A 14,046-nucleotide genomic window follows, 5' to 3' on the forward strand; every position below is an offset into this window, starting at 1 on the left:
ATTGAATTTCTACAACAGCCCTGTGAGGTAGGCTAGGCTGAGAGGTAGTGCCAGTGAGCTTCCGGGCCAAGTGGGGATATGAACTATTCTATTCCGAACTTTAAAATGGAAAGCGTAATGCTGGTGATCAACAAAAGAGGTTCAAAGACTCTCTCAGGGCAAATCTAAAGAAATGTGGTACAGTGGTACCTCGGGTTACAGGCACTTCAGGTGACAGACCCTTCAGGTTACAGACTCCGCTAACCCAGAAATAGTTGTTTTGTTGTTGTTTAGTTGTTTAGTCGTGTCCGACTCTTCGTGACCCCATGGACCAGAGAACGCCAGGCACCTCTGTCCTCCACTGCCTCCCGCAGTTTGCTCAAACTCATGCTGGTAACCTCGAAAACACTATCCAACCATCTCGTCCTCTGCCGTCCCCTTCTCCTTGTGCCCTCCATCTTTCCCAACATCAGGGTCTTCTCCAGGGAGTCTTCTCTTCTCATGAGGTGGCCAAAGTACTGGAGCCTCAGCTTCACAATCTGTCCTTCCAGTGAGCACTCAGGGTTGATTTCCTTCAGTATGGAGAGGTTTGATCTTCTTGCAGTCCATGGGACTCTCAAGAGTCTCCTCCAGCACCATAATTCAAAAGCATCAATTCTTCGGCGATCAGCCTTCTTTATGGTCCAGCTCTCACTTCCATACATCACTACTGGGAAAACCATAGCTTTAACTATACGAACCTTTGTTGGCAAGGTGATGTCTCTACTTCTCAAGATGCTGTCTAGGCCTGTCATTGCCCTTCTCCCAAGAAGCAGGCGTCTTTTAATTTCGTGGCTGCTGTCACCATCTGCAGTGATCATTGAGCCCAAGAAAGTAAAATCTCTCACTACCTCCATTTCTTCCCCTTCTATTTGCCAGGAGGTGATGGGACCAGTGGCCGTGATCTTCGTTTTTTTGATGTTGAGCTTCAGACCATATTTTGCGCTCTCCTCTTTCACCCTCATTAAAAGGTTCTTTAATTCCTCCTCACTTTCTGCCATCAAGGTTGTGTCATCTGCATATCTGAGGTTGTTGATATTTCTTCCGGCAATCTTAATTCCGGCTAGGGATTCATCCAGCCCAGCCTTTCGCATGATGAATTCTGCATATAAGTTAAATAAGCAGGGAGACAAAATACAGCCTTGTCGTACTCCTTTCCCAATTTTGAACCAATCAGTTGTTCCATATCCAGTTCTAACTGTAGCTTCTTGTCCCACATAGAGATTTCTCAGGAGACAGATGAGGTGATCTGGCACTCCCATTTCTTTAAGAACTTGCCATAGTTTGCCGTGGTCGACACAGTCAAAAGCTTTTGCATAGTCAATGAAGCAGAAGTAGATGTCTTTCTGGAACTCTCTAGCTTTCTCCATAATCCAGCGCATGTTTGCAATTTGGTCTCTGGTTCCTCTGCCTCTTCTAAATCCAGCTTGCACTTCTGGGAGTTCTCGGTCCACATACTGCTTGAGCCTTCCTTGTAGAATTTGAAGCATAACCTTGCTAGCGTGTGAAATGAGTGCAATTGTGCGGTAGTTGGAGCATTCTTTGGCACTGCCCTTCTTTGGGATTGGGATGTAGACTGATCTTCTCCAATCCTCTGGCCACTGCTGAGTTTTCCAAACTTGCTGGCATATTGAGTGTAGCACCTTAACAGCATCATCTTTTAAAATTTTAAATAGTTCAGCTGGAATGCCATCACTTCCACTGGCCTTGTTATTTGCAGTGCTTTCTAAGGCCCATTTGACTTCACTTTCCAGGATGTCTGGCTCAAGGTCAGCAACCACACTACCTGGGGTATACGAGACATCCATTTCTTTCTGGTATAATTCCTCTGTGTATTCTTGCCACCTCTTCTTGATGTCTTCTGCTTCTGTTAGGTCCTTTCCACTTTTGTCCTTTATTGTGGAAATCTTTGTACGAAATGTTCCTTTCATATCTCCAATTTTCTTGAACAGATCTCTGGTTCTTCCCATTCTATTGCTTTCCTCTATTTCTTTGCATTGCTCGTTTAAGAAGGTCTTCTTGTCTCTCCTTGCTATTCTTTGGAAATCTGCATTCAATTTCCTGTATCTTTCACCATCTCCCTCGCATTTTGCTTGCCTTCTCTCCCCCGCTATTTGTAAGGCCTCATTGGACAGCCACTTTGCTTTCTTGCATTTCCTTTTCATTGGGATGGTTTTCGTTGCTGCCTCCTGTATAATGTTACGAGCCTCCATCCATAGTTCTTCAGGCATTCTGTCCACCAAATCTAAATCCTTAAACCTGTTCCTCACTTCCACTGTGTATTCATAAGGGATTTGACTTAGATTGTATCTTACCGGCCCAGTGGTTTTTCCTACTTTCTTCAGTTTAAGCTTGAATTTTGCTATAAGAAGCTGATGATCTGAGCCACAGTCAGCTCCAGGTCTTGTTTTTGCTGACTGTATAGAGCTTCTCCATCTTTGGCTGCAGAGAATATAATCAATCTGATTTCGATGCTGCCCATCTGGTGATGTCCATGTGTAGAGTCGTCTCTTGTGTTGTTGGAAAAGCGTGTTTGTGATGACCAGCTTGTTCTCTTGACAGAACTCTATTAGCCTTTGCCCTGCTTCGTTTTGATCTCCAAGGCCAAACTTGCCAGTTGTTCCTTTTATCTCTTGACTCCCTACTTTAGCATTCCAATCCCCTATAATGAGAAGAACATCCTTCTTTGGTGTCACTTCTATAAGGTCTTGTAAGTCTTCATAGAATTGGTCAATTTCAGTTTCTTCAGCACAAGTAGTTGGTGCATAAACTTGGATTACTGTGATGTTAAAAGGTCTGCCTTGGATTCGTATCGAGATCATTCTATCATTTTTGAGATTGCATCCCAGTACAGCTTTCGCCACTCTTTTGTTGACTATGAGGGCCACTCCATTTCTTTTATGGGTTTCTTGCCCACAGTAGTAGATATGATGGTCATCCGAACTGATTTCACCCATTCCCGTCCATTTTAGTTCACTGATGCCCAGGATGTCAATATTTATTCTTGCCATCTCATTTTTGACCACCTCCAACTTACCCAGGTTCATGGTTCTTACATTCCAGGTTGCTATGCAATATTTTTCTTTACAGCATTGGACTTTCCTTTCGCTTCCAGGCATATCCGCAACTGAGCGTCCTTTCGGCTTTGGCCCAGCCGCTTCATCAGCTCTGGATCTACTTGTACTTGCCCTCCGCTCTTCCCCAGTAGCATGTTGGACGCCTTCCGACCTGAGGGGCTCATCTTCCAGCGTCATATCTTTTATATGCCTGTTGTCTTTGTCCATGGAGTTTTCTTGGCAGGGATACTGGAGTGGCTTGCCGGTTCCTCCTCCAGGTGGATCACGTTTGGTCAAAACTCTCCACTATGACCTGTTCATCTTGGGTGCCCTGCTCGGCATAGTTCATAGCTTCTCTGAGTTCTTCAAGCCCCTTCGCCACAGCAAGGCAGTGATCCATGAAGGGGCCAGAAATAGTACCTCGGGTTAAGAACTTTGCTTCAGGATGAGAACAGAAATCATACTCCGGTGGCGTGGCAGCAGCAGGAGGCTCCATTAGCTAAAGTGCTTCAAGTTAAGAATAGTTTCAGGTTAAGAACGGACCTCCAGAATAAATTAAGTACTTAACCCGAGGTACCACTGTATAAACACCGACAACTGGGAAACACTGGCCTGCGAGTGCTCCAGTTGGAGAACAGGCTTTACCAAAGGTGTCATGGGCTTTGAAGACGCTCGAACCCAGGACACAAGGGAGAAATGTGCTAGGAGGAAGGCACGCTTGGCAAATCCACACCGTGATCAACTCCCACCCGGAAACCAATGTCCCCACTGTGGAAGAATGTGTGGATCCAGAATTGGCCTCCACAGTCGTTTATGGACTCACTTTTAAAACAGTGTTTATGGAAGACAATCTTACTTGGCTACGAGCGATCACCGGAGAGAGAGGGAGAGGGATGAACTCGGGTCTCGCAGGTGCCTCTGACCCTCTAACCACTATACCACACTGACGATTGTTACCTGTAAGCAAAGTCTTAACTCCCCCCCCCCCTTTCCTTGCCTCCCCTTCCCAGCACGGACAGCAGCAGGGGTTCTGCTGGTGTCTACACCTTGGCAGAAGCACAGGGGAACTGCAGACTCTTCCAGACGTGTGCAGATGAGTTATCCGTGTTTAGCATTTATCCCAGTAGCTGAACACTCCCGCATGTTTGAGAGAGGACCTCCTCACCATGCGCCCTTCATGCGAAGGGTTTGGTTTCACCTTTGGTGGTTTTGCATGCAACCCTAGAGCCTTCTAAGGTCAGGGCAACCCGGCTCCAGCACATCTTTGTTTGAAAGCAGTATTTAAACAGCAGGGTCATGAGGCTGCAGATAGACCTTGATTGCCTCTCCGATTTCGTATATTGCATCCTTATTTGCCTTTATATGACTGTCACAGGAGCGTGAGGAATCGAGGCCAGAGCCAAGCCTGCAGAAGTCTGCCCTCGGCCCCACATGGATCGGAGCCAAGTGTCCCACTTTGGCTCCTGGTGACCTATTGCAAAGTTCAGCAGAGTTTATGGAGTTGTGTGTTGTTTTTGTCAAAGGCCACCAGGGGGCAGGTTTTTGCACCTGGTTCATGGGAGTCTCCCACCAAGTCAGGCCATTGGCCAGTATTGCCAAGGGTGGAATCCTTGCCTTACAATCTTGGTGCCAGTGGGAAAGCAGAGGTGGTGAGGGTCTGTGGTTGATTGGGGGGGGGGGGTTCTGAATGCGGCCGAGGCTGATTCTAAAGTAAAAAGGGGAGATAGAAAAGGAGGGAAGGAAAAGAAAGGAAGGAAGGAAAGGGGGGGGTGAGAGGCAAAGAAAGATTGAAAATACTTGGTTGCAATGGTGGTTCCACAGTGGTACCTTGGGTTACGGACGCTTCAGGTTACAGACTCCGCTAACCCAGAAATAGTGCTTCAGGTTAAGAACTTTGCTTCAGGATGAGAACAGAAATCGTACTCTGGCGGCGTGGCAGCAGCAGGATTCTCCATTAGCTAAAGTGCTTCAGGTTAAGAACAGTTTCAGGTTAAGAACAGACCTCCAGAATAAATTAAGTACTTAACCCGAGCTCCCACTGTATAAACACCGAAAACTGGGAAACAGTGAGAGAGAAAGAACGGGGGTGAGGGGGAAGGAGGAAAGAAAAAGAAAAGAAGAAAAGGGAGGGGGGAAGGGCACCACTAGCGCAATAGCACTGATATGGAGGGGGGAATATTTTTATTTTATTTTATTTTATTTTTTAGAGAGGATGGTAATAGTAGCAGGACAATGGAGAGAAGTAAGCCCCCCCCCAAAAAAAACCAGACAAACTAAGAAACTAAGAGGGGACTAAAAGGAAAAGAGAAATGATGATGAAGATGATGATGATGATGATGATGATAAGGTAAAGGTACCCCTGCCCATACGGGCCAGTCGTGTCCGACTCTAGGGTTGTGCGCCCATCTCGCTTAAGAGGCCGGGGGCCAGCGCTGTCCGAAGACACTCCCGGGTCACGTGGCCAGCGTGACGAAGCTGCTCTGGCGAGCCAGCACCAGCGCAGCACACGGAAACATCGTTTACCTTCCCGCTATAAAGCGGTGCCTATTTATCTACTTGCACCCGGGGGTGCTTTCGAACTGCTAGGTTGGCAGGATCTGGGACCGAACGACGGGAGCTCACCCCGCCGCGGGGATTCGAACCACCGACCATGCGATCGGCAAGTCCTAGGCACTGAGGTTTTACCCACAGCGCCACCCGCGTCCCTATGATGATGATAATAAGGATTAAAAAAAGAAAATGATAGTAATGATAATAAATAAATAAATAATAAGAGTTCCAAGCTGATTCTAAACATCATCGCAACACTTGAGGGACAGTCACCAGTTCCTAGTGGCCTCTCGGGGCTGCTACCCCTCTGCAAACATATTTGCAAGCAATGAGTGCAAGACCCTGTCTAGGCATGGTCTTGGAGGTCTGCTTTCCCCCTGCAGTGGGGGAAGAGACAGAATGGGAGCTCCTTTCACCAACTTCCCAGAGCCAAGTCTGGTGTCTTTTTGAAGGTTACACCTTTTGTCCTGCGCTTGAAGTGCTCGATCAACAAAGCCAAGCGTCACAATCTCAGCAGAACCGGCTCTTCAGGTGACTTCCCCGCAAACAACTACAGATGCAACTCTGTTTAAAAGGTGACGTCTTGGGAAGAGGGCGGGCGGTTGCGATCGGAAACATTCTGGCTCTTAACGCAAAAGAAGAAAGATCACAATATGTGGGTCAGGTTTTTCAGCAGCGTTGAAAGAAGGGGCTGACCAACACTCGGTGAGCCTGCTCTGTATCTAGCCGGTCATCTTTGGGAAATGCCAAAGGTCTCTTGTAAAAAGTCATCCGTGAACTGAATGGGCTCATCTTGCTCACTTAGGGCCGCAATACCAAACAATCCACAAATTCCTTCTGCATGTGTGCTAGTGTTGCAGAAAGAACACCAGAGAGTCTTGTAGCAAGGTAAAAGGTAAAGGACCCCAGTCAAAGGTGACTATGGGGTTGCGGCGCTCGTCTCGCTTTCAGGCCGAGAGAGCCGGCATTTGTCCGCAGACAGCTTTCTGGGTCATGTGGCCAGCAGGACTAAACCACTTCTGGCTCAACGGGACACCGTGACAGAAACCAGAGCGCACGGAGACGCCGTTTACCTTCTTGCCGCAGTGGTACCTACTTATCCATTTGCAATGACGTCCTTTCGAACTGCTAGGTTGGCAGGAGCTGGGACAGAGCAATGGAAGCTCAAGCTGTCGTGGGGATTCGAACTGCTGACCTTCTGATCGGCACGTCCAAGAGACTCAGTGGTTTAGCCCACAGACAAACACATCTATTGGAACTTGAGCTTTTGTGTGCTAAAGCCCCACTGGCAAAGAGAGCCTTAGTCCATGAGATGTGGCTAGAGGGCTACATTTGTTTACTTACTTGGAGCGCTAGTGTCCAGCTCTTCAGCCAAGAAGGCTGTCAGAGCAGCTATCTATCTGTCTGTCTGTCTGTCTGTCTGTCTATCTACAGGTGAAACTCGAAAAATCAGAATATCGTGGAAAAGTTCATTTATTTTAGTAATTCAACTTAAAAGGTGAAACTTATATATGAGATAGACTCGTGACATGCAAAGCGAGATATGTCAAGCCTTTATTTGTTATAATTGTGATGATTATGGCGTACAGCTGATGAAAACCCCAAATTAACAATCTCAGAAAATTAGAATATTGTGAAAAGGTGCAGTAGCTATTCAATCCATAACACCTGAGCCTTTAAGTGGTCTCTCAGACTTGTTCAGTAGGAAGCACAATAATGAGGAACGCTGCTGACCTGACAGTTGTGCAGAAAGCCATCAATTAGACCCTCCATAAGGAGGGAAAGCCTCAAAAGGATCTATCTATCTATCATCTATCTATCATCTATCTATCTATCTATCTATCTATCTATCTATCTATCTATCTATCTATCTATCCTCATCTATCTATCTACATAATAATAAATTTTATTTATACCCCGCCCTCCCCAGCCAGAGCTGGGCTCAGGGCAGCTAACACCAATAAAATCACAATAAAAACATAATAGGGGGGAAAGAGGGGGGGCAATTTAAAATACAGGTTAAAATGCAATTTTAAATTCAGCCTCATTTTAAAAGTCAAAACCATAAGGGGAGGGAAACATAAGGGTCAGACTGAGTCCAAACCAAAGGCCAGGCGGAACAGCTCTGTCTTGCAGGCCCTGCGGAAAGATGTCAAGTCCCGCAGGGCCCTGGTCTCTTGCGACAGAGCGTTCCACCAAGCCGGGGCGAGTACTGAAAAGGCCCTGGCCCTAGTTGAGACCAATCTAACCACCTTGCGACTTGGGACCTCCAAAATGTTGTCATTTGTGGACCTTAAGGTCCTCTGCAAGGCATACCAGGAGAGGCGGTCCCGTAGGTATGTGATATACAAGGGGAAAGGGAGAAGGAGGGAAGAGGAAAATCAAAACCTAGACATGGATTTCTAAACAGCTGTCCCTATAAAAGCCAGCTGGCACAGTTCAGGGGCAAGGAGGTGCTTCGTGGGCCTCCAGCAAAGCTGATGAAATGAGCCCTCCTGTTTCCTGTGTCTGCCTGCCGCAGCCTGAGCCTGATGCAATGGAGACCCCCAGGTGACAGCTGAGGGACAAAGAGGCCTGATGGAGCTGGCTTGCCCCAGCAGAGGCATTTGGCCCCTGGGTGTCAGGTTCCTGCCCCTGCTTCAGAGAAACGCCATCCTAGGAGGAAGTAAAGGGAACAGTTCAAGCAAGTAATGAAATGAGAGCGGCCACCTATTTTTTCTTAGTATTATTTTCTACTGGTCCCGCTTTTGTGCCTTGAACAGCAGCCCGGCATACAGAAAGGAAGTTGGCGACGTTTCTCTGCTGCAGAAATAGTTTCACCAGCTTGATTTCTGTAGCATGACGGGCTGCAGATGAAAAGACATAGGAGTGAGTCCAGAGAAAACAAAAATATGGCAATCCTGACACCATGTAAACACCTACAAGCCGTTCAAACATGGCCATTCAAGGGCATCAGATGAGACCTGAGCTCATACGCAAGATTGCCACCTTTTTGGCAATCACATTTTTGAATTGAAAGCTTTTCCCCCAACATATTAAACACTAGCGTTTAGGCTTGCAACTTTTAAAAATAGCCCTGTTCCTGCAACATTAATAGCCTCGAAACTTCCTTGGTTTTCTGGCATGGGGATGGTGCATGGGAGGGTTATTCATTTAATTTCTGCTCAAATGTACAAGAGCAGCGTGCCAGCCTTCTGTAGTAAGTGAGGGGCAGGGCAGTAAAAAGCAATCATTAACAGAAGATGCTATTCGCCCCAGGGCTCCTCCAGACCTCTCTTACGTTGCGGGTGTATTCTGCGCATTCGTGGAATATCCATTCTGCTTTAGCTTGTACCACAATGTTTTCCCCAACGCTAGCACATCGTCACTGTCCAGAGGGGCTTCAGCCCTGTTAAGTTGTGGGTGAACATATCAGACGACACAGCGATTCTTCAAACAGCTCTTGTTTATTCCGAGGCCAGAACAGAACTGAACTGAAGGGTTCAGCCAGTCTGCTTATATAGAGCTCCAGTACAATGTTACTGTAGCAACTTTCTAAAACTATCCAATCACTGAACGTCACTTTTGATCCTTCATTTGCATAACTATCTACAGTATCCCCCTGCTGGCCTAGGGTGAGAACTTCAGTACATAACAGTCCAGCAAAAGCCAGACAACCACACCCACCTACCGCTCTGGACATTTGCGGCATGCCAAGTTACAATATTTCACCAGGAAGTTGCAAGATGTGCACTAACTGGAAGAGAAGTAGTGGCCGCCCCAAAACTCTCGTACGCACGAATAGTATTGAAAGCGAGACCACATACAATTGCAGTTGTGGGCATGAATAAGACAGGCTGGTTATTATTTATTTTATTTCACTGTTAAATTTATATACCGGCCTTCATTCGAAGATCACAGGGTGGTTTGCAGTATGAAACACATAATATATGATGTAATAACAAACAAACTCGTACCTATAGGATCGCCTCTCCTGGTATGTCCCACGGAGGACCTTACGGTCTTCAAATAAAAACATCTTGGAGGTCCCGGGCCACAGGGAGGTTAGGCTGGCCTCAACCAGATCCAGGGCTTTTTCGGTTGTGGCCCCGATCTGGTGGAACGCTCTGTCACACGAGACCAGGGCCCTGCGGGACTTGACATCTTTCCGCAGGGCCTCCAAGACGGAGCTGTTCCACCAGGCCTTTGGTCAGGGCGCAGCCTGAACCCCCTCCTTCGGTAATCCTCACAGAACTCTAGCCCAATGCTTGCCATTAATTTGATTTTGAATTGATTTTAGAATGAATTGATTTTAGAATGCATTTCAATTATTTGATTGTGATTTTATGTAAATTGTGTTACTTTTATTGTTGTTAGCTGCTCTGAGCCTGGCTTCCGCTGGGGAGATCAGGATATAAATTATTATTATTATTATTATTATTATTATTATTATTATTATTATAACAAAAATACTCCCCAGCCCATTTAAAAGGCCATAGATTGTTTAATCAGTAAAGCCTGGGTGAAGAGGAATGTTTCTGGCTGGCTCCACTATGTTGACATTGGTTTCTTTGATCTGTGGTATAGATTTTAGTGTGGGGTCAGGCAAGAAGGAAGTATTGGGGTACAGTGCTGGCATCGCAAGAGGTAGGAGGAGCTGGAATGGAGTAGCACATTCATAGACACTGCAAATACCAGTCCAGACCCTCCAAATTCCCCTATTTCCCAGCGACAGTCCCAGATTTACAAAAGCCATCCCGGTTTCCGATTTGATCCCAAAATGTCCTAACTTCCCTTAGGACATCCCTGTTTTCATCTGAGAAAGCTTCTACCTTCTTCTTCGGACCAAAGAAGAGTTAAAAGGCGAAAGATTTATACGATCTGAAGAGAAACCAGAGTATACTCCGGACCAAAGAAGAGTTAATGTACTACAAAGCCTTTGCATGGAATTCACATTCCAGGCAGGAAAATGTGTGTCTGAAGAGATTTGCACACATGTAGGCTTATTGTGCGTAATTACCTACATGCTGAATTCACACCATTTCCTACAGAATCGGACTTCCATGTAAGTCTCCTAGTCTCAGTGAGTGCTGCTCTTCAACATCAAGGCCCTTGCAGATGATTGCGTTTTGAATGAAATTCTGTTCCACAAATGGCAAAACATTGTGCCACCGTAAGATGCGCCGCCCTGTACATGCAGCTATAACAGGAATGCATTTAATAGGCATGCATTTTAGTATCTAAATTCTGTACTAAAACCTGACGCAACTGGGCCAGCTATTTCATCTTCCCTCTGCCACTGGTGGCTTTCCATTCCTCATTCATTCTGCTTTCAAGTAGCCCAGCCCCGCCATCGCTACCGGATCTCTCACTTCCTCGATTGGCTGATGCAACATGTGTGCGAAGTAACAGCAGCAGAAGCAGCAGCAGCAAGAGAGGCAGTGAAGGGCAAATATTTACATGGATAGAATACAGGATCTTGAAGTATTAACTCATGGCCCTGCTGCATGATGATCTACACTACTGCATAATAGTAAAAAAAGGTTAAGGACCCCTGGATGGTTGTTGTTGTTTAGTCGTTTGGTGGTGTCCGACTCTTCGTGACCCCCTGGACCAGAGCACGCCAGGCACTCCTGTCTTCCACTGCCTCCCGCAGTTTGGTCAGACTCATCTTTGTAGCTTCGAGGACACTGTCCAACCATCTCGTCCTCTGTCGTCCCCTTCTCCTTGTGCCCTCCATCTTTCCCAACATCAGGGTCTTTTCCAGGGAGTCTTCTCTTCTCATGAGGTGGCCAAAGTATTGGAGCCTCAGCTTCAGGATCTGTCCTTCCAGTGAGCACTCAGGGCTGATTTCCTTCAGAATGGATACATTTGATCTTCTTGCAGTCCATGGGACTTTCAGGAGTCTCCTCCAGCACCAGAATTCAAAAGCATCAATTCTTTGGCGATCAGCCTTCTTTATGGTCCAGCTCTCACTTCCATACATCATACATACTTAACTGGATGGTTAAGTCCAGTCAAAGGCGACTCTGGGGTTGCGGCGCTCATCTCACTTTCAGGCCGAGGGAGCCGGCGTTTGTCCACAGACAGCTTTCCGGGTTATCTGGCCAGCATGACTAAACCACTCTGAGTTCCTTGCAGGAAGGAGGGTACCGTAGCTCAGAGCACCTGCTGTGCAGAAGGCCCCAGCTTCAACCCCTGGCAACTCCGGATAGGACTGGGAATGCTTCCTGCTCCTTCCAGTCAATGCAGATAATACTGAGCTTAATGGACTCTATATAAGGCAGTTTCCTGTGCTCCTATAGCAGGGGTAGGCAACCTAAGAGGTGCCCAATCACCTTCTCAATCCTGCCTGCAGATGGTGCGGCAATCAGTGTATTCTTACATGAGCAGAATGTGTGCTTTTATTTAAAATGCATATCTGGGTTATTTGCGGGGCATAGGAATTTGTTCATTATTCTTTTTTTCAAAATATAGTCTGGCCCACCACATGGCCTGAGGGACGGTGGACCGGCCCACGGCTGAAAAAGGTTGCTGACCCCTGTCCTATGGTGGTAAGATGGCTGCTAGTCGCGATGGCTGTGCTCTGCCGCCATAGCTGGAGGCAGAAATGCTTCTGAATCCCAGTTGCTTCCTCCCCTTTTGTCTTAGTTTTGCCCTTGTGGTGCTCAGCAGGGAGGGAGAATTACCGTATTTTTCGCTCTATAAGACATACCAGACCACAAGACGCACCTAGTTTTTGGAGGAGGAAAACAAGAAAAAATATATATTCTGAATCTCAGAAGCCAGAACAGCAAGAGGGATCACTGCGCAGCGAAAGCAGCAATCCCTCTTGCTGTTCTGGCTTCTGGGATAGCCGCACAGCCTGCATTCGCTCCATAAGACGCACACACATTTCCCCTTACTTTTTAGGAGGGAAAAAGTGAGTCTTATAGAGCAAAAAATACGGTAGGCGGCTCCACCCTGCCATTGACTCTGGCCCTGCCTGCTTTTGGCCTCTCTCTGCTTTCCACCTTACCTGTTCCAATGCTCACTAGCTGCCGCTTGCACAGCCAGCATCCTCTGCAGTAGCAGCAGACAGAGGCTGGTACTTCGCTGCGCACCCTGCAAACGGAGCCCAGTGCCTGGCCCCTTTATCAGGCAGATAAATGCGTGTGCAATGGAAAACCGAGACCCCGCGGAGGAAAGCGCCAAGGTGACGAACATCTTTTCTGCAGCTTGGAGCCAAAGTCAAACAAAGTCAAAGACAAAAGAACCTGAGTCATTATGAAAACAAAGGCGACTGAGCAAACAGTGGGCAGTGCCAGGAGGCTGACATTTTTACACCAGAGCAGTAGAGAGGTCAAGGCAGCTCTACTGCAACAGGTTGTGCGCTGGGCAAAGTTCCCTCTCTTCTCTGCTGGTTCGATAGCTTTATCAGTGGTGGTGAAAAGCTCTTGGGGCACATTTGCACCATACGATTAAAGCACATTGACGCCACTTTAGACAGTCATGGCGTCCCCCAAAGAATCCTGGGAGCTGGCATTTGCTAAAGAGTTGTTAGGGAGACCCTCACAGAGCTGCCATTCCCAGAGTTCCCTGGTAAGAGGAACTCTGCCCAAAGAGAGCCATTTAATAGGGTCTGCAAAATATAAACAACTAGAAGTCACTTGAAAGCACCAAATAGGCCTAGGATTGAATTGTAAGTAAGTTGGATTTGGGATACGGGTGGCGCTGTGGCTTAAACCACAGAGCCTAGGACTTGCCAATCAGAAGGTCTGCGGTTCGAATCCCCGCGACGGGGTGAGCTCCCGTTGCTCGGTCCCAGCTCCTGCCAGCCTAGCAGTTCGAAAGCACGTCAAAGTGCAAGTAGATAAATAGGTACCAATCCGGCGGGAAGGTAAACAGCATTATTACTCTTGCTATAAATATCCTCACCTCACACCAAAATGATCTTATCATTGGGCAGTTAATCATCATATGTACTAAGTTCGCATTTTTACTCCCACATCTCCAGCAGTTGTCTGCACTTGTTATTCTCTTCAACAAGGATTTGTTATTTGCTTCAGTTCTACTGGGGGTTCGGCCAACAGGAGTGTGATGGCCTGGGATTCCGATTCAGAGGCTGAACCAGAGGAATCCCAGCCTGCACAGGAGTCCCCACCTCCAGGGCCGGCTGAACTGGGGCAGGGCCTTGATTCTGAAGCGCCTGCACCTGCGCCGGATCCTCAGGAGCAGGCACCAGGTGATTCCACTCTGGCTCCAGAGGTGGTTGAGGACTCAGTGCCTGCAGGTGAGTCTCCCCCTGGGCCCAGTAACCCTTCAGCCTCCCCTGAACTGCAGAGGCTCAGGGCAGAGAGGCGAAGGGAACTGGTTTCTCCCAGGAGGAGTGCTCGCCTTAAGGCCAGGAGAGGCGGGTCTCCTGGGGGCCGGGACTGCCCCTGGCCTCATAGAAGATAAAGGC

The 14,046-nt window shown here is 47.4% G+C and overlaps 1 protein-coding gene across 1 annotated transcript in view; it reads right to left on the reverse strand.

The window, feature by feature from the left end:
• FKRP (fukutin related protein) overlaps nt 1-14,046 on the reverse strand; it is a 117,436-nt gene that overhangs the window by 29,158 nt on the left and 74,232 nt on the right. The window lies entirely within an intron of this gene.

This window comes from Podarcis gaigeae (assembly GCF_964106915.1).
Source record: "Podarcis gaigeae genome assembly, chromosome: 8".
Classification (NCBI taxonomy): domain Eukaryota; kingdom Metazoa; phylum Chordata; class Lepidosauria; order Squamata; family Lacertidae; genus Podarcis; species Podarcis gaigeae.